The sequence below is a fragment of the Nannobrachium achirus genome (assembly GCF_963921795.1).
Source record: "Nannobrachium achirus genome assembly, chromosome: 17".
Lineage (NCBI taxonomy): Eukaryota > Metazoa > Chordata > Actinopteri > Myctophiformes > Myctophidae > Nannobrachium > Nannobrachium achirus.
In genome coordinates, this window is record NC_137824.1 from 25,253,206 (window position 1) to 25,264,135 (window position 10,930).

Genomic DNA, 10,930 nt, shown 5'->3' on the forward strand with positions numbered 1-10,930 from the left:
ACAGAGGCCTCACGGAGGCGCTCCATCACAATTAGTGCACCAGTTCTTTTAGAGTTGTGCATACTAGCTTAGTATCCACCAAATGTTTCCTCCAAACCCTCAACTGTAACCAGTCAAGTTAGAGACAGCAACATTACATTAGCTTAGCTCATGTGAATATTTTGTGTTTACAGTGAGAAAACACTACAAACATTAATAATGTCATCTCTTCTTCAAATCACAATAAAACACAGACTGCAGGGCAATAGCATGAAACATTATGTATCCATGGGATGAACGTTTCTCCATATGTACCTGAAACAGCCTGGAGAGAAGAGTGCACAACTCACACACACTCACACAAGGCTGGCTAATTCCACAGGGAACAGTTAAATAAAGTCTTACCTTGCGCCAAAATATCCAATTTTATATCAAGGTGCCCAGATTTCCAGACTGTCCTGGGCTTGGTTATTCCACAGAGGCACAGCCACCCACACACAACAACAAATCCACCCTCTTTGAACAGCTGAAAACATAGTCAGCGGGCTTGTCAGAAGACGTTAAACAGTCACTATGATTGGATGAGAAAGAGGTCTACAGAATCCCAAACCAGTTGTGTAAAACATCCCGCCCCCCAAATGCTGTGATTGGCTTAGAAGCAATGCTAAGGGTGCTTCAAAGAGTCAAAAAGGTATCACGGCCGGCGTCGTCATATAAAATGCATATAATAATATACACTGCAGTGACCTGCAGCGGCCGCTGGCCGGCGACTCCCCCTAGCGGCCCACCGGGGAATCTCCCGCCTCTCCAGACGGCCACGCCGACGGTGCACTGGACTACGTTCCGGAAGCGGCGCTGAACATTCGGTGAACATTGGGGGTCTCAAAAATGTATTTTAAACCATTTTTAATGGAATATATCGTCGGACCATGTAAAATGGCTAGCTGGCTAGCGTAGGACGAGCCAGGACCACCCACGGCTCTACAAGCAGCTCAGGGTAAGTCAATTAATAAAACAAAAATTGTATTGGATTGAAATAAAGCCGAACTAGTTCGGGATCGGCACTCAACAAGTTAACATTGTTTAATGCAATCAGATAGGACCTTTCTGTTTGGATGTATGAGCTGTACAGGCCAGAAAGTAGGCTATTTGAAAATAGTCGTGCAAACATTTTACTTTTGGTACTTTAAGTACATTTTGATGTCAACACTTTCGTACTTTTACTCAAGTACATTTTGAATTCCGGACTTTTACTTGTATAGGGTTCGTTTTTCTATATTGCAGTACTGATACTTTTTTAAGTAAAACATGTGAGTACTTTTTCCACCACTGATCACATGTTATCTATCATCACGTGTTGTCTTGAGTTCGTTGACCACTTTCAACCTGCAGTCCCTATTTTACTTGTTTTAGGCATGTCTTTATTATAGGCAAACATTTTTTTTACCTACATTTGACCTACATTTGAGAACCACTGTAGTACAAATACAATGGTAAAATCAGCAGTTATCACTAAACATCTTGTAGTAACACTTTAATGTTTGGTGTACAAAGAGAGAAGACATTCATGTGATGCGATACAATATTGAATGTGTTTGACCACTTTGTCCCTTTTATGCCCATATATGGAGATCCCTGCCCTCTACATCTGATTCCCAGATGATGCCCTGTTAGGGCAACCACATTAACACATCTGGTGCCAACCCCGAGTTTCCCAAAGGGTCAAACTCTTTTTTCTGCTATACCACCAAAATGTGGAAAGCCTTACCGAAGGCCATAAAGGAGTGTGGATCACTAGCATCCCACTTACAGGCAGCAGCCGTTCGCAACTGGTAAAAAAAAAAAACTAACCTAGCCCAACCCTACCCTCCCCTGCCCCTTCTTTGTATACTTATTTACTTACTGTTTAGACTCTTTTTTTTGTTCTCTCATTTTTCTTTTCTTTACATATCTACTGCATAGTACTGTGTTCTATTCGTCTGTCATTCAATGTTATATGAGATACTTAAATGGTTTCCTGTGGAAATAAGCTTAAGCTCATGGATCTCCTTTTAGTAGACCTTGTACCAGTGAACTGTACCGTCATGAAACTGTACCTTTTCCTATGCAAACTTCTAATAAAGTCTTCAATCAATCAATCAATCAATCAAAAGGTACCACCCCTGTGCCAACCCAGAGTTTCCCGAGTTTGGGCCGTTTTTTTTTTTTTGGACCTCCAGAAATGTATTAGGCATGATCGCGATCGCGAAATTGCATGTTTAACCCCCATACCAACCGATTCTTTCAAACATGGCAGCCATGTTTGTTTACATCTGAAGAAAACATAATGGCTGATAAATCAAGAATGCCTGAACGGATTTCCAAGCGGATCTTTTTGTTTGAAAGCTGTGAACAGTGTGCACACATGCACGTGGTGCATCATCTAGGCATGGGCGTGCACGATCCGTGCACTATAAATTACATGGAAGTCTATGGAGACCATGGCATCGCGGGACATTGAAGAGAAAAAATCACTGCAACTTAAGTGTTAATAGAATTCCTTTTATGCCATCAATATTAAGCCTAGGGATGCGGTATCGGTACTCGTGGTATCGGTACTCGCCCCGATACCGGCCTATTTTGCGGTATCGGTACTCGTCAGATACTGCTCACAAAGCGCCCGAGTACTCTGTGTGTTCCGCCACTTCGCCTTTCTCTCTCTCTCTTAAAGTATCAAAAGTAAAAATACAAAATGTTTGAGCATAGCAGATCTAGAAGATCATGCACAGTACAGGAATTTCCATGGGCTAAACCTGAAAAAAAAAGTGAAATGTGTGGCAGTTGTGCCATGTTCTAGGAAAGCAATGCAATTTAATGTGTTATATACAGCCAGAAAGTGAGGAACATCTGATAAAAAATAAATAAAAAAAAAAACTTAATTTAAAGACATTTTGTATTATTAATTGTACTCGTATCGGTACTCGGTATCGGCAAGTACTCAAAATGAAGTACTCGTACTTGTACTCAGTCAGCAAAAAAGTGGTATCGGGACATCCCTAATTAAGCCCATATCTGGGAATGCCCATATATGGACATATTGTGTCAGTTTAACCAGTCCAACTTAAACAACCAACCGCAACTCGAATCACACTTGCAAATGAATTCCGTCCTGCGTGACCTTGCCCATACATTAATCCATGTTAGCCCTATTTTATACCTACAGTAGGCTATTTGAAAATAGCCTAGGTACAGCCGATCTACAAGCGTGAGCCTACTGTAAACCACAGCAGCAATGACAGGAAATACACTTGGGGCTGACCATAGATAGAGTATAGGGGCTGACAGGAAATGTGTTATGTTCACACTGCACGTTTGAAAAAGTCTGATCAGTGGTTCCCAAGCAGTGGCTCGGTTTGTGGTTCACACATGCTGTTTACACCTTGTGCAACAGCAAAAGGGTGCAACAGTTAAATCAACCTGATCAATTGAATTTCTTATAAAAAATAAAAAATAACAATTATCTAACTGAACGTTATTTTGGGAATGACATTGCCTTGAAAATAAAACAAATATAGTCTATATAGCCTGTAGGCCTATACATAGTTCATTTAATCAAATAATTGATTCATAAATTATCTTATGTTTATTTGGGTAGCCATATGTAATTTGTGGTGATATAGGCCTAATAATTAAAACAACGTGAAAATAGCAGGTGCACAAGCTCACAACAACACGTTCAGAGCTTGAAGATCTGCTATTTTTGGACGAGAAATAATGCTTCGTCTATTTTGTAGGCTACATGTATTTTTTGTACATACACAACATTAATAAACACATTCTCGATTGTTTGATTACTCGTTAACAAGATGATAGTGTTGCAGCCCTTTTTTGAGAGAGTCAGAGAGCATGCCATGCATGTCTGTGCTGTGCATGTTTGTGTTTTTCATATTATCATGTTTAATAATCAACATAACAATGCGGTTGTTTTCTTCAGGGATGGCAGATGCCAACGCATTCTACAAACGGCAAGCCTGCAATAGAATTCCTTTTATGCCATCAATATTAAGCCCATATCTGGGAATGCCCATATATGGACATATTGTGTCAGTTTAACCAGTCCAACTTAAACAACCAACCGCAACTCGAATCACACTTGCAAATGAATTCCGTCCTGCGTGACCTTGCCCATACATTAATCCATGTTAGCCCTATTTTATACCTACAGTAGGCTATTTGAAAATAGCCTAGGTACAGCCGATCTACAAGCGTGAGCCTACTGTAAACCACAGCAGCAATGACAGGAAATACACTTGGGGCTGACCATAGATAGAGTATAGGGGCTGACAGGAAATGTGTTATGTTCACACTGCACGTTTGAAAAAGTCTGATCAGTGGTTCCCAAGCAGTGGCTCGGTTTGTGGTTCACACATGCTGTTTACACCTTGTGCAACAGCAAAAGGGTGCAACAGTTAAATCAACCTGATCAATTGAATTTCTTATAAAAAATAAAAAATAACAATTATCTAACTGAACGTTATTTTGGGAATGACATTGCCTTGAAAATAAAACAAATATAGTCTATATAGCCTGTAGGCCTATACATAGTTCATTTAATCAAATAATTGATTCATAAATTATCTTATGTTTATTTGGGTAGCCATATGTAATTTGTGGTGATATAGGCCTAATAATTAAAACAACGTGAAAATAGCAGGTGCACAAGCTCACAACAACACGTTCAGAGCTTGAAGATCTGCTATTTTTGGACGAGAAATAATGCTTCGTCTATTTTGTAGGCTACATGTATTTTTTGTACATACACAACATTAATAAACACATTCTCGATTGTTTGATTACTCGTTAACAAGATGATAGTGTTGCAGCCCTTTTTTGAGAGAGTCAGAGAGCATGCCATGCATGTCTGTGCTGTGCATGTTTGTGTTTTTCATATTATCATGTTTAATAATCAACATAACAATGCGGTTGTTTTCTTCAGGGATGGCAGATGCCAACGCATTCTACAAACGGCAAGCCTGCACATAGGCTCACGCTTGTAGCCGATCTACAAGCGTGAGCCTACTGTAAACCACAGCAGCAATGACAGGAAATACACTTGGGGCTGACCATAGATAGAGTATAGGGGCTGACAGGAAATGTGTTATGTTCACACTGCACGTTTGAAAAAGTCTGATCAGTGGTTCCCAAGCAGTGGCTCGGTTTGTGGTTCACACATGCTGTTTACACCTTGTGCAACAGCAAAAGGGTGCAACAGTAAGCAGTGGCTCGGTTTGTGGTTCACACATGCTGTTTACACCTTGTGCAACAGCAAAATTTCTTATAAAAAATAAAAAATAACAATTATCTAACTGAACGTTATTTTGGGAATGACATTGCCTTGAAAATAAAACAAATATAGTCTATAGGCCTATAGCCTGTAGGCCTATACATAGTTCATTTAATCAAATAATTGATTCATAAATTATCTTATGTTTATTTGGGTAGCCATATGTAATTTGTGGTGATATAGGCCTAATAATTAAAACAACGTGAAAATAGCAGGTGCACAAGCTCACAACAACACGTTCAGAGCTTGAAGATCTGCTATTTTTGGACGAGAAATAATGCTTCGTCTATTTTGTAGGCTACATGTATTTTTTGTACATACACAACATTAATAAACACATTCTCGATTGTTTGATTACTCGTTAACAAGATGATAGTGTTGCAGCCCTTTTTTGAGAGAGTCAGAGAGCATGCCATGCATGTCTGTGCTGTGCATGTTTGTGTTTTTCATATTATCATGTTTAATAATCAACATAACAATGCGGTTGTTTTCTTCAGGGATGGCAGATGCCAACGCATTCTACAAACGGCAAGCCTGCACATAGGCTACTTTAAGAAGGAAAAAGGAATACAAAAATTACAAATAATAAAAAAGACAGAATTGACCTAATAATAGCTACCTGAATAACAATTTACTAACTAAACTGCCTGAACGGTGTTGCTTTGTCGTTGTGTGTGTGCATGTTAATCTGTTATTGCCAAGAAAACCTAACAGTGCATGTAAAACGACGCTAGGTTACACCGGTTGTGGTGACATATCGAATTAAGTGACCGTCTGACCGACGACGAAACTGACATCACGAAGTTGGCTAAAAGGCTGCAGTCAGCTCAGGGCATGCTTGGATGGAGAAGCAAGCCTTCTGACTTCAAACGATCTGCTTGGTGTGTGTTAATTAGTTGAATTCATTTAAGTCACACAGAGTAGCAATTAAGATGATGATTCAGAATCACAACAATCAATCAGTGTTGCCATTGCCAGATCTTACACAAGAAACAAGCGGACTGGACTGGACCTGGTGACTGACTACAAAAACAAGCGCAAAAGGAGGGCACATGAGGACGGACACACACACACACACACACACACACACACACACACACACACACACACACACACACACACACACACACACACACACACACACACACACACACACACACACACACACACCAGCCTCTCTATCAAGGAGCTAGATGAATTGAATAGTAGGAGGACCTCAATGCTCAATGTGTAGGCCAATAATACTATTATAGGCCTACACATTGAGGTCCTATAAAAAAGCTTATATGCCAACTATAGGCTTTTTTGGCTTTTAGCATCCTTTTGTAGGCCTACCTACCTTTTTTTTTGCAAACTGTTAATGATGTAGGCCTATTCAATCAATCAATCAATCAATCAATCAATCAATCAATCAATCAATCACAACTGTTGTGTGCTTGTAGACAAACGGCACATAGGCTACATTATTTTATTTATTGATCTCTCTCCCTCCCCCCCCCATCCCTCCCCCCAGCAGTGCTAGGCCTATTTAATTTCGCATGACTTAAAATAGGACTAATACTAAATGGCGTGTTATTCACGAAATCAGAATTTGCTGTCAAAATTAACACTGCAATAATGATTCTGATATAGAGCCTACATTTTTAGGTGTCCTTGACATTCAGTGGTGTAAATTAACTAAGTAGGCCTACATTTACTTAAATATTTTTACTTTTCAAAAGATTGTTATAAATTAGAAAACTTGAAACGGGACATTCTACATTATGAGTAGCCTACTTTTACTTTTATTTTGATGCCAATACTTTTGTAGGCTACTTTTACTTTTACATGTTGGAATAACAGAGTATTTCTACATTGCAACAGCCTATTGATACTTCAATCAATCAACAAACAAGCCCAGATAAGTCTCTTATAATTGCTCGGAGTCGGTCACAGGCTTTAACGGGTCACACATATAGGTGTAGCGGGATAGCGGATCGCGATGAGTAACAGTCAGATTTAAAAGCTCTGTCTCTTTCTGGTCCGTTGTCTTTTTTTCTTTGCTTTAGATAGTTGACTAAATGAATGAACCTCTGACTCACCCGTCTATAGGTGTGAATAATGAGCCGCCATGGTGGTCGTTCGGCCGTTCGGACGTTCATTTAGTCCGGATCAGACTGTGTTTTTTATTCCACAGCAGCAGCCTGCCTGCCTCCCAGCCTCTCTGTATTTTTTTTGCAGCAGCAGTTTTATCTCTGAATCGGCCTGGACTGAGCTGGACGCCCCTTCCGCAGCCTTCACAATAAAAGCTCCAATACTCTAGGCCTACAGTCAGCCTGTGGGTCGGGACCCCCATGATTAACCTATTGTGCAACATTGTTTTCTCTCTCAACAGTAAACAAACCAACATAACGTGTTTAAAGTGTATTGAGGGTATCTGCACATTTCTAAAGTGACAATTTAAAGGACTTTTAATAGGTCTACCTCTAAAATGACAAATTAAACATTGGCAGAAATTGTGAAAATAGCTGTGAAGTTGGCAGTGGCACCCCATATGATGAAAATATATATAAAAATAGTGTAATTCTTTAGTGCTGAATTTGTGCTGAATTGTGCCATACATTTTATAATTTGTGCTGGTATCATTGTTTAGATATTCTACACACCACACAACTGCTGCTATGTTCTACTATTAAGTACTGCTGTTCTACACCGCCCTCTGTAGGTCAATAGACTGTACTGCTGCTAAATTCTGCTAATTCATAACCATATCAATATTTATATAGGCCTATGTATATATATATATATATATATATATATATATATATATATATATATATATATATATATATACCAGTAAGACTCCCTAATCGGGAGATAAGCGACCGTTGGTCGCTTATCTCCACAAATAGGCCAAAAGTTTGTTTTACCAATTATTACACTCTATGTGAACATTTACATCAACAAATCCCAAGTACTATGCAGAACGACCCATTTCAAGTTTTTAATGTACAACAATATTTAGAAAATAGGTCTACAAGCTGACAGTCCTCGTCCCTTATATTCCCATAGGTTATATGGAGATCTCAGTGTTTGTCAGTCCTTGTTCATTTATGCCCATATATGGACATCTCTATATCTACTGTAACAGTCCTTGTCCCTTTATGCCCATATATGGAGATCTCTTAACTGTAAGTCCTTGTCCCTTTTATGCCCATATATGGATATTCCTGATGTCATCAGTATATGAACATATATGGGCTTTCTGATATGCCCATATATGGAGATCTCTTAACTGTAAGCCCTTGTCCCTTTTATGCCCATATATGGATATCCCTGATGTCATCCGTATATGCCCATATATGGGCTTTCTAATATGCCCATATATGGAGATCTCTGTATCTCCATATATGGGTATAAAAGGATACTTCAGGTCTGACATCAGGTTTGTTTATATTGGGTTGCTAGGTTTGACATCACAAACTCTATGGGCCATCTGACCTAGAAATCTATATTTGGGCATAGATGACTCATCGTGACCTCATCACACGTCGACCGCACGTGTGACGTGCGGTCGACAGCACGTGTGACCGACGGACGGCCGGTGGAGGTTTTCATACTAAACTGCGACCTTACGGTCGCAATAAATATTATATAAAAACACAATTGATGATTTCAATGGCACAAATTAGAGCACATCCAGCACTAAAGAATGAGACCCTTTTTCCCGATTTGGAGCCAAAAATTGGGGGTGCTAGGCTCAGCAAAACTATAAAAATGATACCAGCACAAATTATAAAATTACGGCACAATTCAGCACAAATCCAGCACTAAAGAATGACACCATTTTTATATGTTTTCATCATATGGGGTGCCAACTTCACAGAGGTGATCTACCTGCTCACAAAGCCTCGCATTGCGAGGCGTTGTGAGCATGTAGATCTGCTATTTTCACAATAGAACCGTATGTAATGCCTCAACTCTTAGTGCTCGTCAGGTTGGGGGGGGGGGGGGTCCTGTGGGGCTGTGGGGCTAACTGTGACCAAGACATATCTGCATCTTGAACAAAAAGGGAACGCTTCTATAGCCTCTTTTTCTGTATTTTTTTCTTTCTTTCTGTGTTTCATAACTGCTGTCTGTCTGTCTGTCTGTCTGTCTGTCTGTCTGTCTGTCTGTCTGTCTGTCTGTCTAGACTGCGTGTCTGACTTCCTTTTTTTGTAAAGGAGGGTAGTACTGTTATTTTTATATATGTTTTAGTTCAGGCTGGGATATATATACATTAAAATACATTCATTTTAGATATGTAGTAACAAAGAATGAAGAAACATTCCACTTAAAAAAATAAAGAAAAAAAGAAAAAAAGAAAACACTGATCATATTTAAGGTCAGAATGTAGGGAGTATATGGAAGGTCTCAGCTGCCAGCTTAAGGTGTGACCCTTTGTTTTATGGCTGTGCAAAGGAGATAAGGTTTTAGCTCTAACAAGCTGGAGAGAGTGGAGAAAATCAAATGTGTTATTGTTTTGCTTTAGCCAATGATGAACTGAGAGTCAGGGAAGAGCTGGTCAGTCAATCTCTGTGCTTTGCTGATGTAGGACATAAGTGTATACGTTGTGTGACTATTAAAGCGCAGTAAATACAATCTTTCTATTATCATTTAATATCATATCTGAGTCAAGGTTTGCTGATCTTTTGAGAGTTTCCATTCTGCTAGACTGTTAGACTGGAGTCCATAAATGATGTAAGGACACTGGCCCTCAATCTATGTTTAAAGTTACTACTGAGTGAAGATTAGGGATGGGACGATAAGCGATATTATCATATATCCTGATAAAAAAACGATAATCTTATCGTGGAGGTTTCATTTATCGTGATATCGTCCTCTGTCACTGGATTCAATTCACCTTTTGCTGAGCTGCATATCCGGTACCACTTAAACCCTCTAGAATTGGTAAAAGGTACTTAGGCTATAATATACGTACTTAACACAGTCTTTTTTTCACTCTCTATCAAATATCTTTGCCAAAAAATAGCAGATCTGCTATTTTTTTGGCAAAAGTTCCACTCAAGGATAATGGATTTTGATTATCGCGATAATATCGTAAATCACGATTTCTTTTGTCACAATAATCGTGATATGAAATTTTCACATCGTCCCATCCCTAGTGAAGATGAGAGGTTGGTAATAAGTGTGTTTAAAGTTACTGGGTGAAGAATGGTATGGAGAGATTGGCAGGGTGGCTGCTTACGAGGAAATGATTTATAGGAGGACTGATAGAATGGATAAATACATCCGCAAATGGGGAGGTTTTATAATGTGTATGACCAATAGGATGTGAGACGTGGTTATGGCGCAATATACTGTTATACTGTATTATACTGTATTATGTACAGTATGTGGCTGTTTTTTTTTGTCTTGTGGTTGCGTTTATTGTATTGTATTGTGTTTTGTTTTGTTTTGTTTTTGTCGGTTCTATGGTTGCTGTGTACTTTGTTCCATGTTATTGTGAAAAATATATAAAAAACTAAATAAACATTGAGTCATAAAAAAAAGTTACTGGGTGAAGGTGAGGTAATATGATGTGTATTCCAGAGTAAAGAACCTCTGTGTTTAATGGAGAACTGGCTATAAGTGGTAGCCTACAACTGA

At 39.1% G+C, this 10,930-nt stretch overlaps 1 protein-coding gene across 1 annotated transcript in view; it reads right to left on the minus strand.

The window, feature by feature from the left end:
* st3gal5 (ST3 beta-galactoside alpha-2,3-sialyltransferase 5) overlaps positions 1-7,498 on the minus strand; it is a 34,909-nt gene extending 27,411 nt beyond the window's left edge. Inside the window, exon 1 of the mRNA XM_080746427.1 lies at positions 7,384-7,498. The gene's annotated coding sequence lies outside the window, so the exon portion shown is untranslated. The remainder of the gene's footprint in view (positions 1-7,383) is intronic.
* Positions 7,499-10,930: the final 3,432 nt, after the last annotated feature.